Genomic DNA, 22,457 nt, shown 5'->3' with positions numbered 1-22,457 from the left:
ATGAAGAATGCCATAACATAGAAAAAGCCAAACGGCTTGGCTCTGGCCCTTCTAAAGAAAGCGGTAAACTACTCATGATGGTCAGTGTACTGCAGCCTCATCCGTACAAGCATTCACTTTTTTGACCAAAAATGCTCATTTTATAGTGGTAAGGGCATGAAAATATTAAGCTTCTTTGTGTGTCCAGATGGCTGATTTGCAATTTAATTCAAGAAGTTTAAAACTTTTTCTTTTTTCTTTTCAAAAGATTTTTCTCTCTAATTAGCGAAAAGTACGCGACTCAATTAGCTTTGAATGGATGCTCCTTTCCCCCCTCAAACAAGCGGAAGAAATGCTTCATGTGGCTCCAGTAACTACTATTTAAACTTCTTTCCTGGACCACATCTTGGCAGAGCTAAATCTCCTGGGAGAAATTGAAAAGAATGAAGCCATTAAAAGATGCCAGGAGCAATGATTGCATCATCTCATAAGGAAATTACTGCACAAGCTCTCAAATGAATGAATAAATAAATAAAAAATACTTAAAAGCTGGCAGTCATCAAACTAACTCAAACTGGATGATGTCATTGGCCATAGAGTAGACCCACACATCAAATGGGGTCAGGTCCGTCCTTTTATTCAATTGTCCAATATATAATGCTCAGATTTTATTGTTGGAAATATTAAAAATTAATTGAATTATAGCATCTTATCAGTTGAGATGGTGAACAATGAGCTGTAATTAGCCCAAAAACATCAAACTGTAACCCAGCTTCAATTTCTTATGGACCGTATTTTTCGGACGATAATTCGCATTTTTTTTTTTCATAGTTTTGCCGTGGGTGCCACTTAAACTCTGGAGCGACATATGTGTGAAATTATTAACACATTATCATCTCAACATTGGCGGTATCTTATTAAAACAAATAAAAGCAGGGACCTGGCAGCACAGAAATAGGGTTGTAGGTGGGTCCCGCACTTTTTCTCTATGACGTGGCTCCCGGGGTGTGGCCTCCCCTCTGCCAGGGCTGCCGGCCGTGGGAGTGGGGGGAGGTCGGGGCTCTGATCTCGCGTCGCCCCGCGGCTGCTTCTCGGTGTTCTCCTACTTTCGCCTTCCCCTCTCTTCTCTGCCTGGGTATCCGCCCTGCGCTCCATGGCGGGTTGCTGGCTGGACACCGGTTTGGATGGGTGTCCCCTGCTCCGGCGGGGGACCCTGCCCTGCCCTTGGCTTGGTGGGCCGTTGGGGGTCCTGAGGCGAGCTGTGCCGGTTGGGAGGCTGCGACTGTGGCTCGTGGGCCGGGTGGGCGGACGTGGGTGAGCGTGGGGTTGGTGGTGCGTCCTCTCTTCCCATCCCTGAAGGCCGGTTGATGGGGGCGCGGGTGACCTGGGGGACCACCCTGGATCCCGGGGTGGTGACGATGGCTCCTTTGCTCTGCTGCGGGGGAAGGGATGGGCTGCGCTGCCCTCCCCCCAAGGGCTGGCTGGGGGGGAGAGGCGTTGCCCCTTGGTGGCGCCCGTCTCCGCTGGTCTGCGTGGCTATCGCGTGTTTGGTGGGGCTCAGGCACGGCTGGATGTGATTGGGCGCACTCGGGTGAGGGGCGCCGGGATTATCGGTGGGGCGGCGTAGGGTCGGATGCCAACGGGCTTACACTAACAAGGGATTCACACGATTACTGGTTTCTAGATCACAGAGCTGATTTGTGCGCACATACTTTTTCATACCACTGTATTTTCAAGTAACGCTACCCTTACTTGAGTAAAATCATCCTCTGAATGTGTCTTATACTCCGGTGTGACATTTATAAGTTTTTTTTCCGCTTAATTGCACATTTTTGGCTGGTGCAACTTATCCTTAGGTGCGACGTATAGTCTGAAAAATACGGTAGTTACAAATCAAACATTGTACAGTAATATTTCTTTAAAGACCTCCGACCTTGAAATGCAACTTCAATGTAACTCCTGTGTTTTGTTGTGCAGTCAAATGTCCATTGGTTTACAACTGACTGCACCACCATAGTAATTTATCATCATCCTCTTGAAAATTAATGGGTTTGTAGCTGTAAGCCATTTACTGTGTTTTTAAGGGTACAGCATGTTTGAAGATATTTTTGTCTGAAATGCTGTTGGAGGAATTTGGGTTTGCAGTTATTGATGTGTTTGTGGTTTAAAGTAAGCAATTATAATCACCTATAAGGGCAGCATCAATTATTCACAGAAATTCATATTGGAGCTCTGGCCACTGTAGTCAGACAATATTGTTAAATAAACTTGGCCTGTAAGCAGTGGTTAAAGTGGGATTTGACAGGTGAGGGAGCCCTAAAATTCCATGTTGTGGGACAATAGGGAAAATTATGTGCATGATGGCAAAAAATTGTATTGGCTTTATTCTCAAAAGAGAAATGCAGGCCGGATTAACAGGACAAACAGCAATCTAACATGGCTAACTGATACAAAGAAACCGCACACTAACAGCATAACACACTGACTGGGACAGAGATTAAAAAAACAAACAAACAAACAAACAAACAAACAAAAAAAACCTACTGTATATAGAGACACTGGTAAGTAAAACAAGAAGTTTGTTTTTCCCCTTTTCACGCTCCTCCATCTATAACAATGAAATTTTCAGATATTAACACTTAGATTAGGTTTTCCAGCAGTTACATAAATATTCATAACATTCATAACAATCTAGCCAGTCACAGCCTCTACTTTCAAGATGTCTGGAATAACCATTGACATTTTGCCATTTCACAAGGCATATAATCAGAAGCAGCTAACCATTTCAAAAATTTAATTCTTCTTATTGGCCTGATGAACTTTTGAAGATTACATAACTTCAACAAAGTCAATTCCTCTGATTTAATCGGCGTTTTAGACTCCCGCGGAAACATTCAAGCTGCAGATGATTCAAACCAACACTGGTGGTTTGACTGACGCGGAAGATGCTGCGTGTTAAGAAAGGCGGGCCTAGCAGAGGGTGATGCTTAGCCTTGATTTGTTGAGCATGTCAGCGCTTACATATGAGAAAGCCGTACAGAATGTGCATGTGAAAATGATAACTATTCCGCAGTGCTACAATTGTATACAGTCTATGGGTGCTACTGGCAGTTTTGTTTAGTTGACTAAGGAGGCGGCGCTGGCCTCCAAGGTGGTGGAGCTCAGCTCCAGAGGGTTCCGGTCCACTTTAAAGGGCAACTGAAGACCTTTCCGGATTTTGGTGTAATTTTACGAATATAAACTTTGGACGAGTTTGTCAAAACAACCATGACATTATCAACATGTAATTGCAAGGATAATTTGCGTTTTTTTTTTAGTTTTTTTGCACTCCGCTAATGGTCCCTTCGCAAACCCAGAAGTGTGACGTAGGCAACAGAAGACTACCCACAGCTAGCATAGCAGCAACAACGATGTCAGTGATATTTCCACCAAAGGTAACCATTCAGGATCGCTCTTTCGTGACGCTACCGATGGCAAAGGCTCCCAGGAAAGATGAACTACAATTAATCCCTACATGTTTTAACCTGAGGTGTCAGATGACGGCGATTTAGTTGACACAGCAGATGGCGTCATGACGCCAACTGACAGCTCGACACTTCACGAACGGGAGAGTGAGTGGTAAGCCTAAGTCCAGCATCGTGATTTTTTTATTAGAGAGAATGCGATTACATGGTTGTATATTTTTCCATGCGCTCCACATAGCTAAAACTGGATATTAGGTAATGGGACAACTCCTACCGATCTAAATATGATAAAGCTAGCCCAAATGTGGCTAAATGAATGATATAATATTGATGTTTCAAAATAAATGACAAAACGATTTTTATTTTCCAGGTGTTGCTGTAAACCGTCAAGTAATTACCCTTCCAAGAGTATGCGTGTCGTCAGGAGATCCCAGACGTGAGAGCCAAACTTGAGGAGGCTGAAGCACTGACAGGGGCATGAATTACATAAAAAAAAAAAACAAACATAAATTGTAAACAACACTGACACATTTTGTTGACTGTTTAATGTATTCTATTGGCATATAGTATATTGTAATTATATTACATTCTGAAAAAATATTCAATAGGCCACAATAATAAATGATACCAGATTTATGTTGAATCAGCATCAGCTTTTGCTGTCAGATTGTGACACAACCTATAAGCTAAGTTATACCAAGCACACAATGGCACACATCAAAGAACATAAATTTAGTGAGCAACACAAAGTTAGGATAGCAACGGACTAGCGCAACATTGAAAAATGATAATGGCAGTGGGAAATATGTATTTACTCTTTTCTGTAGCATTAAGTGTTCTCTATACAAAGACAAATCATTATCATTAAAATATGAAGGTAACTAGATTTTTCTTTTAAAAAATGTGTACTGTATATACAGTGCCTTGCAAAAGTATTCGGCCCCCTTGAACCTTGCAACCTTTCGCCACATTTCAGGCTTCAAACATAAAGATATAAAATTTTAATTTTTTGTCAAGAATCAACAACAAGTGGGACACAATCGTGAAGTGGAACAAAATTTATTGGATAATTTAAACTTTTTTAACAAATAAAAAACTGAAAAGTGGGGCGTGCAATATTATTCGGCCCCCTTGCGTTAATACTTTGTAGCGCCACCTTTTGCTCCAATTACAGCTGCAAGTCGCTTGGGGTATGTTTCTATCAGTTTTGCACATCGAGAGACTGACATTCTTGCCCATTCTTCCTTGCAAAACAGCTCGAGCTCAGTGAGGTTGGATGGAGAGTGTTTGTGAACAGCAGTCTTCAGCTCTTTCCACAGATTCTCGATTGGATTCAGGTCTGGACTTTGACTTGGCCATTCTAACACCTGGATACATTTATTTTTGAACCATTCCATTGTAGATTTGGCTTTATGTTTTGGATCATTGTCCTGTTGGAAGATAAATCTCCGTCCCAGTCTCAGGTCTTGTGCAGATACCAACAGGTTTTCTTCCAGAATGTTCCTGTATTTGGCTGCATCCATCTTCCCGTCAATTTTAACCATCTTCCCTGTCCCTGCTGAAGAAAAGCAGGCCCAAACCATGATGCTGCCACCACCATGTTTGACAGTGGGGATGGTGTGTTCAGGGTGATAAGCTGTGTTGCTTTTACGCCAAACATATCGTTTTGCATTGTGGCCAAAAAGTTCAATTTTGGTTTCATCTGACCAGAGCACCTTCTTCCACATGTTTTGTGTGTCTCCCAGGTGGCTTGTGGCAAACTTTAAACGAGACTTTTTATGGATATCTTTGAGAAATGGCTTTCTTCTAGCCACTCTGCCATAAAGGCCAGATTTGTGCAGTGTACGACTGATTGTTGTCCTATGGATAGACTCTCCCACCTCAGCTGTAGATCTCTGCAGTTCATCCAGAGTGATCATGGGCCTCTTGGCTGCATCTCTGATCAGTTTTCTCCTTGTTTGAGAAGAAAGTTTGGAAGGACGGCCGGGTCTTGGTAGATTTGAAGTGGTCTGATGCTCCTTCCATTTCAATATGATGGCTTGCACAGTGCTCCTTGAGATGTTTAAAGCTTGGGAAATCTTTTTGTATCCAAATCCGGCTTTAAACTTCTCCACAACAGTATCTCGGACCTGCCTGGTGTGTTCCTTGGTTTTCATAATGCTCTCTGCACTTTAAACAGAACCCTGAGACTATCACAGAGCAGGTGCATTTATACGGAGACTTGATTACGCACATTTGGATTGTATTTATCATCATCGGTCATTTAGGACAACATTGGATCATTCAGAGATCCTCACTGAACTTCTGGAGTGAGTTTGCTGCACTGAAAGTAAAGGGGCCGAATAATATTGCTCGCCCCACTTTTCAGTTTTTTATTTGTTAAAAAAGTTTAAATTATCCAATAAATGCTGTTCCACTTCACAATTGTGTCCCACTTGTTGTTGATTCTTGACAAAAAAATGAAATTTCATATCTTTATGTTTGAAGCCTGAAATGTGGCGAAAGGTTGCAAGATTCAAGGGGGCCGAATACTTTTGCAAGGCACTGTATGACTATTTATGATTTAATGTCATCAAAATTTGCTACATTTACTTCTCCTAAGTCATCGTCATCTGATGTCGCAGACAGAAGAAATTCAGCATCTGGCAGGCCTCATAGGATCTCTTCAGTCGTCATCGCTGGACACCGCATCACTTGGGTCATCATATGACTCGACCCACTCTCTCTTGATTTTGGGAAACTGGGTGGCGACTGACTTGCAACACTTTTTTCATCGTGTTGAGGGTTAATTTTTTATTTGGCTTCCTGGAGAAAAAAAAATCACAGCAGCATGAAAATATTGGATGAATCCTAATTTTATTTTAATAATAATTTCTTGGTGATCAAATAATAATGCCCCAGTCAAAGCAGCATCTATTTGATGCTATTGTTCTCTCTTCAAATATGCAGACCTTGATGTTGATGTGTAGTACAATAGTTATTGTTTTATTGAGATGTATTTGATACATTAGGGCCTGGCAGGTGGATTGTTTTATAAATAGGCTTTATATTTACCTTGTGACAGGCCAAAAACAACGAGCCAAGGACCTATTTGGCACTGGGGACATTGGAATTTACATAATACCAATTGATATAGTTATAAAATCACATGAGTAGACCTGTCAGCAAACCTATCTACTTATGACAGGGCAACAGCAAAAAAAAAAAAAAAAAAAAAAAAGTCGCGCTTCAACAAACAGGCAGTAGGAGTCCCCCTCGTTTATCAACAAAAGTGCATCAAATTTTAGAATCATAGAAGCCATTAAGGGTCTCTACTTACGTCTTTGTAAAACCAAGGTTGCATTGTTGTAGGTATTCAAATCTGTCGTGGCTGAAATGATGAAAACAATGAGCCGATTGGGGACCTGTATGCATGCTCACAAAAACGGTCCAAACCTTTGCAGGAGAAGTTTTTTTGGACCACTCCAAGAGTCTCGAGTCTTCCTGTGAGCAATTCATCGCTACACATCGAGATGGCATGACGAATCCCGCGAGTAAAACCCAGAAAATGTTTGCAATATAAGGCGAGGATAGCGTGGTGCTATATTTCCGTGTTCAGAGTGGTGGCGAGGCTTCCTGGAAGTTACGTCATGAGGTAGCGGTCGGCAGGATGGCGCGTCCCTCATTGCTATGGTGTTGCTATGGCCATAACTCAAAAACTACGCGGTCAATTATTATTATTATTTTTTTTTTATGTGACTTTTTGAGACAGCAAATAATGCATTTAATACAATTCAACTGAGTAAAACACTCAAGAGCAAAATCCGAAAAGCTCTTCAGTTGCCCTTTAACCTTAGATTAAACTTTTAAAACTTTGGTCAGGTCCATTTTCTTTTGAATTAACAGAATTAACACCATAATGGATTTGAGATGGAATTAAAAGATGTGCTTTAATCGCAGACATTAAAACAATGAAGTAGTGAACCCTACAACCCATAGCAAAAAGTATGGAATCACCAGTCTCGGATGAGCACTCACTCAGATATTTTATCATGTAGAACAAACTCAGATAAAAAGCTTGAAAAAATAATGAATTCGTTCAAAAGTTCGAAACTCTTTAGCATTCAGAAACACATTTTATTCTGAAAGAAATGAATAAAAAACATTGTGGTTGTCAGTAAATGTTACTTTTATAGAACAAGTGCAGGGAAATATCAATGGAATCACTCCATTCTGAGGAAAAATATATGGAATCATGAGAAACAAACAAAGAAATAACAATCAAAACACATCTCTAGTATTTAGTAGCACCACCTCTGGCTTTTATGACAGCTTACAGTCTCTGAGGCATGGACTTGATGAGTATTCTTCATCAATTTGGTGCCAACTCTTTTTGATTGAAGTTGCCAGATCATCCTTGCAGGTCGGAGCCTTGCTGTGGACCTTTTTTTTTTATTATTATTTATTTATTTTTTTCCAATTTCCACCACAGGTTTTCAATAGGACTGAGATCTGGGCTATTTGCAGGCCATGACATTGACTGGATAAATCTTTCTCCAAGGGATGCTTTAAAAGTTTTAGCTCTGTGGCATGATGCATTATCATCTTGGAAAATGACAAGCATATTTTCAATTGAAGGGATAAGAAAGTTGTCTAAATTTTCAATGTAAACATGTATCGAACATTTAACCACAGCCATCTCCCCAGTGCCTTTTCCTGACATGCAGTCCCAAATCATCAAGGACTGAGGGAATTTTGATGTTTTCTTAAAGCAGTCATCTTTGTAAATCTCACTGGAACAGCACCAAACAAAAGTTCCAGCATCATCACCTTATCCAATACAGATTCTCGACTCTTTTCTGACCACCGCAATGTTTTTTAATCATTTCTTTTAGTGTTTCTGAATGCTAAAGAGTTGCACTTTTGAACTAATTCATTATTTTTTTTTCAAGCTTTTTATCTGAGTTTGTTCTACATGATAAAATGTCTGAGTGAGTGCTCGTCCGAGACTGGTGATTCCATACGTTTTGCTAGGGGTTGTATATTTATTTATTTATTACAGCTTTATGTCTTAGTAAACCTCAATAGGGCATTATTTACAAATCCTGCTGAGCATCGTCTTAAATAGGTAACTACTAGTTCTACTTTTAGGAAATACGAGCGTGCTTATGGAAGAACTACTTGTAGTTGTACTAGTATCTTATTTGTGTGCGTGTTTTTTAACACTAGTTTTCTGCTGTGTTTTCATTATGTTTGTACATTGATAGGTTAGTATTCCGATTTGTGATATGTTTATTTTGATAGTGCGAAATAAATAAAAATGATAGTTTTCTCTGTTTTTATTTTTATTTTTTCCTGAAACAAACATCTCGTGTCATGTTTGAGAATATAACAATTCAGGATTTTATAGTTATACCTTGCACGACACAAAAATTACAAACATGACCTTCTGGTCTAATTTGTCTCATCTGAATAAAAAACCCATTTATACAACCAGTGATATTTTACAGAGCCAGTTATTGCTCAGGGGTGTATTTTAAATGTCATGAAACCAGAAGTTTACTTTATGTCTCGGACGTCACACACAGGCTGTCAGATAGGTGCTGACTGCTGACGTTGATGTTTCCATGAAAGTGGTGTCAAAGCAATAGGGCAAAAGTTCAAAATTTAATTTGACTGGGATGGGGCACCTTTGGTGGAAACATGAGCTACTACGCAAATACATAGAGAATTTAAAAAATAAGGTAGCATGTTTTTAATTCATCAAAACCGGATTGAATAGGTTGTGAAAACTAGTGAAATGTTGCCAAATACTCTGACAAATTCTGACACTCCTGAAAAAGCAAATAAAAAAAATTTGGATTTTTTTTTTTTTTTTTTTAAATCTGATTTTTAAAGGTGGATGTTGCGTGCAAATTTCAAATTTTTGAGCTTGTAACCATGCCATTTAGTCATTACCCGGTTAAAAACACGTAGTGGTTTTCTGTACCATTCACCTATGTCTGCCGGTGAAGGCTGCAGAAATACTTGGTGGTACCTCTTTCCCTGAGCGCCTCTTCTGCTCTGACGTATGTTCAATTCCCCGGCACCCTGCCTTCCCTCACCTGTGCACCACCTCCACTGCCATCCAAGACAAGTTGCAGATAATGCTACATCTTAGCTAACACTTTTAGGCTACTGGTGGGAGTAAAAATGCACATGACAGCTTTTCTAATTGAATAAATTTCCAAAATGTCGAAGAGGAAATGTATTTTTTGGATGAAAAGGGATCCTGAGGTGTTCCCAGGCAAGCCGAGAGACGTAGTCTCTCCAGCGTGTCCTGGGTCGTCCCCGGGGCCTCCTGCCAGTGGGAAATGCCGGGAACACCTCTTCAGGGAGGTATCCAAACCAGATGCCCGAGCCACCTCAGATGGCTCCTCTCAAAGTGGGGAAGTGGCAGCTCCACCCACAGTCCCTCTCAAATGACCAAGCTTCTCACCTTAGTAATTAGTTTCTTTTTGTTAAAAAACATTTTTTTATATCGTATCGTGACCAATCGTATCGTATCGTGACCCTGTTTACATACATCTAATGATGCCTCAGGACACATCTTCAGTGATGTTCCTGGAATCTCCAGGTTTTTCGGTTCTTTCAACATCATACACCCTCTTCCATGTGACCCCGGCTTGTGTCCAGATGGCTAGCCACCATGGCATACATGCGTCTTCGCTTTATAGCCACAGACATCTTGAGGCTCTCTATGCTGCATTGGCGATACTGTGGATGGCTCTCCTCTTCCTCTCTCCACTGGGAGACATCTTGAGGCTATCTCTGCTGTGTTGTGATACTGTGGATAGCTCTATTCTTCCTCTCTCCACTGGGAAACATCATGCTTTCCACCTAGTCTACTGGCAGTCACTGACCAGTCCCACATCCTTGGAGAATTTCCTCTCAAAGGCTTCCTCCAATCGGTCTTCCAATTGGACCATGATCGTGTTCTTCCGGCAGGGGTTGCCTGCTTCCCAGCTTTGACAAAGTTGATGGTTCTGGTTGAGGGTCCATCGTATCGTATTGTAACAATGGCATATCGAGGTGCATCATATAGTGGGTTTAAGTGTATTGTCCCATCCATCCATCCATCCATCCATCCATCCATCCATCCATCCATCCATCCATCCATCCATCCATCCATCCCCCCCCCCCCCCCCCCCCGCTTGCTCCAGGGTTGGGTCGCGAGGGCAGCAGCTTTAACAGGGAAGCCCAGACTTCCCTCTCCCCAGCCACTTCAACCAGCTCCCCCGGCGAGATGCCAAGGCACTCCCAGGCCAGCCGAGAGATATGGTCTCTCCAGTGTGTCCTGGGTCGTCCCCGGGGCCTCCAGCCGGTGGGACATGCCCGGAACACCTCTCCGGGGAGGCGTCCAGGAGGCATCCGAACCAGATGCCCGAGCCACCTCAGCTGGCTCCTCCCTACGCGGAGGAGTAGCGACTCGACGCCAAGTCCCTCCCGGATGACCGAACTTTTCACCCTATCTCTAAGGGAGAGCCCGGACACCTGCGAAGGAAACTCATTTCGGCCGCTTGTATCCGGGATCTTGCTCTTTTGGTCACGACCCACAGCTTGTGACCATAGGTGAGGGTAGGACCGTAGATCGACTGGTAAATAGAGAGCTTCGCCTTTCAGTTCAGCGCCTTCTTCACCTCTACAGACCAGTGCAGAGTCCGCATTACTGCAGACACTGCACCGATCCGCCTGTCGATCTCCCGCTCCCTCCTACCCTCACTCGTGAACAAGACCCCAAGATACTTGAACTCCTCCACTTGGGGCAGGATCTCATCCCTGACCCGCAGAGGGCACTCCACCCTTTTCCAACTGAGGACCATGGTCTCGGATTTGGAGGTGCTGATCTTCATCCCATCCGCTTCACACTCGGCTGTGAACCGCTCCAGTGAGAGTTGGAGGTCACGGCTTGATGAAGCCAACAGCACCACATCATCTGCAAAAAGCAGAGATTCAATGCTGAGGTCACCCCTTCAACGCTTCTGCTGCGCCTAGAAATTCTCTCCATAAAAATTATGAACAGAATCGGTGACAAAGGTCAACCTTGGCGGTGTCCAGCCCTCACTGGGAACGAATTTGACTTACTACCGGTCGTACAGGGACCGAACAGCCCTTACCAAGGGGCCCCGTACCCCGTACTCCCAGAGCACCCTACTTCACAACCAACCTCCTTGGCCCCTCTTACAAATGAGCCCATGAGAAGGGTTAGTAAGTTCAGTTGTAAATACAGTGGTACCTGTACTTATGAAATTAATTGTTCTGGAAGTATTTTCGTAACCTGAAAATTCTGTAAATTGAGACGCGTTTTCCATGTAAATGCCGTAATCCGTTCCAAGCCCCCCAAAATTCAGACATCTTTTATAACGCATAAAAATGCGTCAAAATACATGCTGGAATTATATTATTGCACAATAAACATACAATGAGAGTTGTGCTTAATTAAATAAAAACAAGAATAGAGTAAAGAATAAAAGGTAATACACATAAAGCTGTCGGAACACAAGGGATGAATAAGGAGGACGCTGGGATACACACATACACATACAGTAGAGGTTCCTCTTAGCCAATTGTATGCCAGAAATGCTAGGCAAAAGCCAATGGCTGAGCAGTATGTCATGTTCAGTAAACTCTGGGAGCTGCGAGTACCAGCCATTTTTGCAGTTCCGTATCCTGAAATTTCTTTCGTAACAAGAAACAATATTTTCCCCGTTGAGGTGTGTCGTAACCTGAAAATTATATATGTAGAGACATTCGTAAGTAGAGGTACTACTGTATTAGAAATTAGCAAAAAACTTTTGCGAGGCCCAGCAGTATTTTTGAACATCTCTTTACTCTCATAAATCATGGAGAGGAGTGTTCCTAGATGAGAACAGAATAGAAATATTTCAACCTGCTATCAATAATGCTCCAGTGAAAAATGCTGCCAACTGTGAACAGAACAATGACAAATTGCTGTTCACTGTCTGTGCTGTAATTTATACCAATTTGACAGACTCATGCACACACAGACAGATTTTTATAAAGGAGCCTGAGCTGCTGTGTGAAGTCAAGAGGTTCTGACTTGATATACAGTGGTCTAGCTCACCTCATCATATAGCCTGTGCTCTAGAAACTTGTCTTCCTGTAACGCTTGGACTTTTTTTCCACTATGGAAGGTTCCCATGGTGAGATCCACCAAGCTCGTGTGTCTATGCTGATTGATTTATGGACTTGGTGTCAATCTGGTTCGGATGAAGGCTCCTTAGGAGCTCTGAGCACTAGTTTTGTTATATAGTCCGACTTGAGGCTGTATCACTTGCTCCTGAAAAACTGCTGAAAGGCTTGAAATTTGTACTACAACTTCCCTTACCCATTACAGTTATATGACGTTACACTAATAAAGATAAATGAGCATGTTAAGAAATACAGGAAAGTTGTGTAATTACAATTACAAATACTGACATATAGATTCAAAGGATGTTGGTGTTTGCCGAAATATGGTCGGTATTTTGCGGTGGGATATTTACCAGACATAGCAAATATGTACAGGATTAAGATGTGATACAATCGGAAGAGGTAAATAGTAACTAAGAAAATAGGCACATTTTTATAGTTTCTGTACCTGTGCAATCGGTCTCTTTTTCCTTTCTCCATCTGAGACTCAGACAGAACTTCCCAACTTCCTGGGTCCAGTACAGCTTGTTTCTCCAACTGTTTTTCTCCACATTGAAAACATGAAAATCTGTTTCTTATCAGTTTCTACACACTTCTTGCCTATTCTTCAGTTTTGAGGTGAACTTACACCCTTTGTACAAATTCACCCACGGAACTAATGTGTGGACTGTTGTGTTCCGGAGGGGAATTCTTTGTCGAGCAGGTTTTCCGACAGAGGCAAGGGAAACACGAGCGCACGACACACAACGCGAATTCAACTTACCGAGCAACCGACTCACCGACATCATCCGCTACAGTGGTGACCTCGACCTGCCTCGCTGAAGTCTCTGAAGCTTAGTAAGAACATTGAACGAGATGGCGATGGAGAGCTCCGGCAAAGGGCGGTGGGACGGGCGGCTGGGCAGAAACTCCATGCTGCGGTCCCACTGCCCCAAGCCAAGCTCTCCTATTTTAATGCATACATTGCACTACCCTCCCCTCACACCCCCATCACGGTGCTGGGTGATGGCTGCCAGTCGGGAACCTGGCAGCCACAGTAATAGGGTGGTAGGTGGGTCCCACACTTTTTCTATATGGCGTGGCTCCCGGGGTGTGGCCTCCCCTCTGCCTCGGCTGCCGGCCGCGGGAGTGGGTTGGGGGGTCGGGTCTCCGATCTTGCATCGCCCCGTGGCAGTTCCCGGGCTTTCTCCTGCCTCCGCCTTCCCCTCTCTTCTCTGGCTGGGCATCCGCCCTGCGCTCCGTCGCGGGTCGCTGGCTGGGTGCCGGTGTATCAGCGGGGTGTCGCCTGCACCGGCGGGGGTCCCTGCCTTGCCTGGGGCTTGGTGGGCCGCTGGGGGTCCCGTGGCGTGCCGTGCCGGTTGGGGGGCTGTGGCTCGTGGCCCGGGTGGGCGGGCGGGGGTGGGTGTAGGCGTGGGGTTGGTGATGCGTCCCCTCCTGCCATCCCTGAAGGCCGGTTGATGGGCGCGCGGGTGGCCCGGGGGACCACCCTGGGTCCCGGGGGGGGGGCGGTGGCTCCTTTGCTGGGCAGCGGGAGGAGGGATGGGTATATATAGTCTTATAGACACCCCCACCCCCATTCTCCTCTTTCACTGGCCAATAGGCCCCCACTTGGTGTAAACCGGAAATACATCTCGCTGACGATAGCACCAGCATATTAGTAACTAGTTTAGATGTTCAATGTATTTCTTGTTGTTGTTTGTGTATGTGTTTCTTTTCTTTCTTCTCTTGTATTTCTTTTCTTCTGTCCCCCCATAATCCCTTCCTGTTCGCTGCTTTGTCATAATAAAAACGTATTTTGAATGATCACAATGGGAGTATGTCAGACTCTCAATGTGAAACATTAAAACTGTTCAGAATCCGGGCACTTAGACTTCCATTCTCTGTGTCAAACAGCTGAACAGAACAGGTTTAAAAAAAAAAAAAAAAAAAAAAAAAAGAACGAGATGGCGGACACTAGCTTTCTCGAAATTTTTATTCACATTTTATTCTTGTTTTGCACAAATGACGCCGCTAACTTCAGGACATTATTGCACTATTCCTATGTTGCACATACAGTATTCAGTTCAAGCAAGCTATAATTACTCACTTATAGCCCAAGAGTAGACATGTCCAAAGTCCGGCCCGGGGGCCAAATGCGGCCCTCGGTCAAATTTCATCCGGCCCCCAGCCTCTGTCATAATTATCGTTAACATCTGGCCTGCATAGACTTAATATATTGGTCAGCAGTACTGCTACCAGCATATGAAGTAGCTTACACTCTAAATGCTGCTCCTCATTTACCCACTAAAAGGAAACAGCACTCTAAGCAACATTACCCCGTGTGACCCTTTACTCCTTATTTTCTAAAATGGCGACAATCTCCAAAAGCTGTTGACTGCGACGGCCGACACTTCAGGGATAGGTAGAAATTGGACTATTTCTTCACTAAAATACGCAACAGCTGTGTCTGCCTCATTTGCAAAGAGACAGTCCGCTGTTTTTAAATAGTTCAGCGATATTACCAGAGGCGATATTACCAAACAAGACACGCTGACATGTACGAAAAGATTACAGGGAAGAAGCGAGAAATTGAAGCAACTTGAAGCTAGTTTAATTTTACAGCAGCATTACTACATTATTACATTACATATAACAGCAGTATTTCGCAAGAGCCCGAGAGTCGAAAGAGAACACCACAAAGGCTAGTTGTGAGATTGTTGAAATTATTAATTTAAAAAATTAGGGCTGCAGCTATTGATTATTTTAGTAGTCGATTAATCGATGAACTAGTCAGTTCGAATAATCGAGTAATCTGATAAGGAACGTGAAAAATTAAAAACCTGAGCTGAGCCTCAAACGGTATAAAAAATAAATAAGGATTGACAAAAGAACAATGGCTAACTTACATAGCAAATGTCTGTTAGCTTAAATACTATAAAACACTAACACTTTTTTTTTTTTTTTTACAGTGCTCTTGACAAATAGTTCAGACACATATTCCCACAAAAAAAAAAAACTGCTAAATATACCAATAAACTAAATTCACTCCTGCTCGCCTCAGCTCTTCGGCGCTTCTTGACTATGACACCGCACTTGTTCCTGGCCTTCTCGACGCCGTCGCCACTGACGTTGCCTCTGGGCCAGCATCTCTTAACGCTGCTGACGTCTCTCTTTTTCGCTGCTTCTTGATGATAAAGACGTTGCTTCGAATCCAGTTTCGGCTCTTCCCTCACTCCTTCTACAACCGGTCAGCTTGGTTCGTTCTGCCAGTCGCCCTCGACCCCGGTCACGGCCGGGCAACTCCGACATTCGCATCTGTTGCCCTCGTCTCCGGACTCGACTGGGCAGTGCTGCATGACGCGCTCCTCGTCCGCCCGTTCGTCTAACGCCTGGCATCCTGGAGATCCTCCCGATCATTTCATTAGGTCGTCTTCCTTCTGGCGCCTCGAGCGTCCACCTGATCGTTCTGTTCAGTCGGGTTATACCTGGCGTCCTGTGTGGGTGAATTCTTGGGTGGGCTATGTAGTGACCCTACATCCTCTGTACATAATTGACCCACGGAACTAATGTGGGGGATGTTGTTCCGGAGGGGAACTCTTTGTCACGCGGGTTTTCCGGCAGAGGGAAGGGAGACACGAGCGCACGACACACGACACGAACTCAACTCACCGACATCTTCCGCTTCAGTTTACAAGCGCGCAAGGAATGTAATTTTTGCGAAGAACACTGCTGTATGGCTATAAATTCACAAATGTAGCTTCGCTAATGAAAACCTACTTCATCTCTAAAATGGCGACTCTACAATCACGCTACTAAAAATGTATTTTAATAAATAAACCCTCTACTTGTCATTATGCTACTACCAGGGGTGAAAGTGGGCCAGAACGGTCAGGAACGCAGTTCCGGTATAAGATTCAGGGCCAGAACGCAGTTCCGGTATAAGATTCAGGGCCAGAACACAGTTCCGGTATAAGATTCAGGTTCCGGTACACGGTTCTTTGATTCCGAAAATACGAACGGCAACTGTCAAAACACTATGTAAAAAAAAAAAAAAAAAAAAAATGCTATGCTGCCACACGTGCATTACATCTCCAAAGAGAAAAAAATCTACCAACATCAGATTTACATACACAAGTGTTAACAACAAGCATAATAAAGTGCTTGTGTAGCGTTTCCACCAATATTTATTATTTATTTTATCCCACGGACGGCATGGAGGTTTCCCCAGCTGCTGCAGTTATCTGAATCTGATGATGATGAGTCACATAAAAAAAAATTGTCAAAATTATCGCATTAACGTGCGGTAATTAATTTCCTTAAATAATCACGTTAAAATATTTGACGCATTTAACGCACATGCCCCGCTCAAACAGATTAAAATGACAGCACAGTGATATGTCCACTTGTTACTTGTGTTTTTTGGTATTTTTTTGCCCTCTGCTGGCGCTTGGGTGCGACTGATTGTATGGGTTTCAGCACCACATGAGGATTGTGTAATTATTGACATCAACAATGGCGAGTTACTAGTTTATTTTTTGATTGAAAATTTTACAAATTTTATTAAAACAAAAACATTAAGAGGGGTTTTAATATAAAATTTCTATAACTTGCACTAACAATTATCTTTTAAGAACTCCAAGTCTTTCTATCCATGGATCGCTTTAACAGAATGTTAATAATGTTAATGCCATCTTGTTGATTTATTATTATAATAAACAAATACAGTACTTATGTACCGTATGTTGAATGTACAGTTGTGGTCAAAGGTTTACATACACTTGTGAAGAACATAATGTCATGGCTCTGTTGAGTTTCCAGTTATTTCTACAACTCTGATTTTTCTCCGATAGAGTGATTGGAACAGATACTTCTTTGTCACAAAAAACATTCATGAAGTTTGGTTCTTTTGTGACTTTATTATGGGTTAACAGAAAAAGTGATCAAATCTGCTGGGTCAAAAATATACATACATGGATCTGAAAAAGCGAATCATTGACTTGAACAAGTCAGGAAAGTCACTTGGAGCCATTTCAAAGCAGCTGCAGGTCCCAAGAGCAACAGTGCAAACAATTGTTTGTAAGTATAAAGTGCATGGCACTGTTTTGTCACTGCCACGATCAGGAAGAAAACGCAAGCTATAACCTGATGCTGAGAGAAAATTGGTCAGGAAGGTGAAGATTCAACTGAGAATCACCAAAAAGCAGATCTGCCAAGAATTAGAAGTTGCTGGAACACAGGTGTCAGTGTCCACAGTCAAGCGTGTTTTGCATCTCCATGGACTGAGAGGCTGCCATGCAAGAAGGAAGCCCTTGCTCCAAAAGCGGCACCTTAAGCCTCGACTGAAGTTTGCTGCTGATCACATGGACAAAGATAAGACCTTCTGGAGGAAAGTTCGGTGGTCAGACGAAACAAAAATCGAGCTGTTTGGCCACAATGCCCAGCAATATGTTTGGAGGAGAAAAGGTGAGGCCTTTAACCCCAAGTACACCATGCCTACCGTCAAGCACAGTGGTGGTAGTATTATGCTGTGGGGCTGTTTTGCTGCCAATGGAACTGGTGCTTTACAGAGAGTAAATGGGATAATGAAGAAGGAGGATTACCTTCAAATTCTTCAAGATAGCCCGAAGATTGGGTCTTGGGCGCAGTTGGGTGTTCCAACAGGACAATGACCCCAAACACACATCAAAAGTGGTAATGGAATGGCTAAATCAGGCTAGAATTAAGGTTTTCGAATGGCCTTCCCAAAGTCCTGACTTAAACCCCATTGAGAACTTGTGGACAATGCTGAAGAAACAAGTCAATGTCAGAAAGCCATCAAATTTAACTGAACTGCACCAATTCTGTCAAGAGGAGTGGTCAAAGATTCAACCAGAAGCTTGCCAGAAGTTTGTGGATGGTTAACTTCCAGGTCATCCTCTTGCCGTTGTGTTGCGTGATTTTGCTGCTGTGCTGTGAGCCGTTTGCTGTTGTGCTACGAGCTATTTGCTGTCGTGTTGTGGCAGTTGGGATTCGTGCTTTTGCCAATTTGCAATCGCACTTTAGGAATTGGGGATCGTGTTGTGACAATTTGCATTCGTGCTACGAGCCATTTGCTGTCGTGTTGTTGCAATTGGGGTTCGTGCTTTTGCCAATTTGCAATCGCGCTTTAGGAATTAGGGATCGTGTTGTGGCAGTTTGCATTCGTGCTTTTTTTCTTTTGCAAAGCGTTTGCAATTTGGGTTCGTGCTTTTTTCTATTTGCAAAGTGTTTGGACTTTGCATTTCGCCTGACACCTCTCGGCCACCGTAAATAAGCGACACAGAAAACGTAATAATGCCCAACAGATCATAATGATGCCTAATTTTGCACATTGCGATCTAAGAGGCAGAGAAAGGCGAGTGGACACCGTTTATTGGCTTAAGCTTCGGCAACTCCTTCACACCAGACATAGGTATCATATAGTGAAACTACAACAAAAATAATATTAATATCTCTCGAAAAAAAAATGTTCACAAAAAGAAAAGCGCTTCAAGGGTTTAATGAGGCCCTATTCTCACACAGTTAAAGAACAATGCAAAGAGAACTGGCATTCACAATCAAAATAGATATGCAAAATACACATAAAACTTACTCAGACTTTGGTCAAACTCTATTTAAACATTTTAGCGACTCGTTTAGCTCAACAAATACACTGGATGACAATATTTAGTCACAATATACAAACTATGATGCCGGGAGCCATTATCAGGAGTCTTGTTCGTTGTGAAGACAACACTCAAATGAACGTAAAGTACAATAGACCCACACTAAACAGGAAACTTCGGCGTCATTTGAGGGACAAAACACACTCATTGGTTTGATCTTTAATTAATTTAAAACTCGCCATTCACACCTTGTGGTCTGTTTAAATGACTACCTTAAAGAGTGACACTGACACAGTACGGCAGGGCTTATCGTGATTCCTGTCATAATTCAATTTATCAAACACTTGTGCTCATTGCTGGAATGACGTCACTATTATAGTGTAGTCTTCAATATATTTTATATCAGCTATGATTGCAAATGTGTGTGCATTCGTATGTGCTTGTTACTCAAGGGGTTGTTAATATTTATGCACTGGATCCATGTGGCGCTGGTTTAAAGAAAATATGAAGGTCTTCCTCCATCCCCGGACATACACGCTGGGAGCAAAATAGAGATCATGCTGAGAAGGACACAAAGAGCAGCACACTCCAACAAACATGCAAAGGTGCACTCCCACGTAATCGCAGTGTAAGTGAAAGGTGACAGCAGCTAAAGGGGAATCATGCGGCGTTGCCTGAACAGTAACCTTTTATTGATATTTACTCAATCCAAATGTTGTCCCACAAACAGTCTGCTCTGACAGCAAAGGTTGAAATGTGATTTCATTGTACTTTTTTCAATCCCAACGCTTTCTTTTTTTTTTTTTTTTTTTTTCCAGATTTGCTTAACTATGTTCTGTGCCAGCAAATCAGATCCCTGCCTAGCCAGTTGCTGATGATTTCACATCATTGCATCAATCGTTGTGTTTTGTCCTGCTCTAGTGAACTATTCACTTCTCTATTTTTACTTCCCTTGTATTCATTCTAAATAAATATGTTTAGTACCTTTGTGTTTTATTTGAAACACAGTCAATACCATAATTTTCGCACTATAAGGCGCACCTGACTATAAGGCGCCACCCACTAGATTTGGCACGAAAACTGCATTTGTTCATAGATATGCCGCACTGGACAATAAGCCGCAGCTGTTGTCACAGTGTTATGGGATATTTATACCAAAAGCTATTAACTGGTAACCCTTTATTTGACAGAGGCATCATAAGACTGTCATAAGCCCAAATGAACCACCATGAAGCTTTGAACCAATAGCGTACCGCACGCAGGCTATTTTTAGACCGTGACATCGCATCGTAAAGCGGAAGTAGGACATTAAATACACACCCTAGCATGCAAACCATTATTTTTCGGCCTTCTTTCTCTGGTAATCTTTCAAAAACGGACATGCTGATTATTCACTGCTACTATGGAACTTGTAGAAACAGCTCTACGACATATAAAGGATGTTTTCTTCATACTCTCCCGGAGCCAAAAACTCGGAGAAAAAAAATGTGAAAACTGCAGCTTCTATGCTACTATGGCGCAGACATCTAAAAGACCAGTTTAACGCCAGCAAAGTGAAGCCGTTCACATTTCATATACAGTAAACATTTTTGTTTGGGCCCCGAGGTAAGCCATTTTGATATTTTGACTTATTTTTTTAGTGTGCCGTTTTTTCGTGCTGCTTCTGTCTGACAATGAATGACCTGAAAAAAAAATTAAAGTGGTATCTGACTGCCACCGTTGTTACATTTTCTGTTGTAAAGAAACAATTTTAGTAAGGGGGAAGTGTAAATAAATTAATAGAAATAACATTTGTTATTAATGGAAAAATGAAGTGTTCGTTGGCTGTCAACGAGTAGCATTTGCGATCGCTACACAAAACAGCAATGTTCCCCAAAAGAGCGGTCAGAGACGTGAGACAACCAGAGGATATAATGTATAAGGAAGATGAGGATTATGGTGGTAAAGGATAGATTGTTGGAACAGGAGAATGTCATTGTCAGTGGCGTAAGAAAAAGGTGTCGATAAAAAAAAGCTAAGGGTAAGCTTAGGTCGGCTCGTTTTTTCAGCCGTCGCCACTCAAGCCATCTCTTTAACTGAACATTTGCATGTTCTTCCCAGAGGTTGCGCTAGACTTTTTCGTTGTCTGTCATTTTGACTGACAGGGTCATAAAAATCCGGTCATAATCTATTTTTACCCGTCACTTAAATTTTTAAAATGATGATAATGACATTGTGGTGACCCTTTGTTTGGCATAATTCACCTTCTGTACTTGTGTGTCCATTTGGCCGAGCGCGTTCCCGGCTACGACAGTCACGTGACAGAGACACTTAAGGCTCAAACACACCAGCAACGTGAACGTCGCGTCAACGATCTCGCCGCGATTACGCACCAGTGATGCTCGGCGTCAATTTCCATAAGACGCGTTTCACGAGCAGCGCGTCTGTGGAGCGGCTCAATCTGTTCACGCGAGGCTTGCAAGATCGCGCGAGAATAGCGGGTATTTAAAGGTAATAAAACAACAACACTTTGCCTTTCAGACCCCGCGTATTGGCGAGCTTTCTTTTTGAAAGAAAGAAGAAAAAAGAAGTCGTGCTAAAGCAAAAAGCAATCCCAATGACAAAGATTTTAACATTTTTTTTTTAATGAACATTTTACTAAGCTTTATTGATGTTTTTTTCTCAAGTTAAAGCACCACGCAGGAATTAATTTAATTGTGTAGCAGGATTTGTGTATTATTCGAATTAATTGCAGGTGTTTTAACTCATTTCAGTTTATTTTATTTATATAGTAAGTTACGATTGCATATTATTTTGAAAATCGACCGGATCCACCGTATTTTTACACGAGTGACTTCCGGCCTGCCCGATCCTACCTAGTAGTATTGACGCAGGGGGCTCTGCTGTTCTTTTCGCGTGCGTCGCGTTTAGCGCTTCTGGGACGCGTCTAACACGCGGACGCACTGCGACTGGTGTGCATTGGCTGACTGACTTTAACGGCCGCGTTTCGAAGCGTAATCGCGGCGAGATCGTTGACGCGACGTTCACGTTGCTGGTGTGTTTGAGCCTTTAAGAGCCGCGCGCGGTCCCCTCACTATCCACTCGCTCTCGCTATATGATTGGCCGAAGAGTCGAAATGCTCTCCCGTGAACTGCCTGTTTAAAAATATTGCCGTTGTTACTTCTTGCGTTCGCTTATAAGTGCCCATTTAAAAAGGAAAAGCGATGGATGATACTACACACAGAGCGTATTATTAACAAAT

Source organism: Corythoichthys intestinalis, chromosome 19, assembly GCF_030265065.1.
Source record: "Corythoichthys intestinalis isolate RoL2023-P3 chromosome 19, ASM3026506v1, whole genome shotgun sequence".
In the NCBI taxonomy this organism is placed as follows: domain Eukaryota; kingdom Metazoa; phylum Chordata; class Actinopteri; order Syngnathiformes; family Syngnathidae; genus Corythoichthys; species Corythoichthys intestinalis.
The sequence above is the reverse complement of the archived record's forward strand: the minus strand, read 5'-3'. Positions refer to the sequence as shown.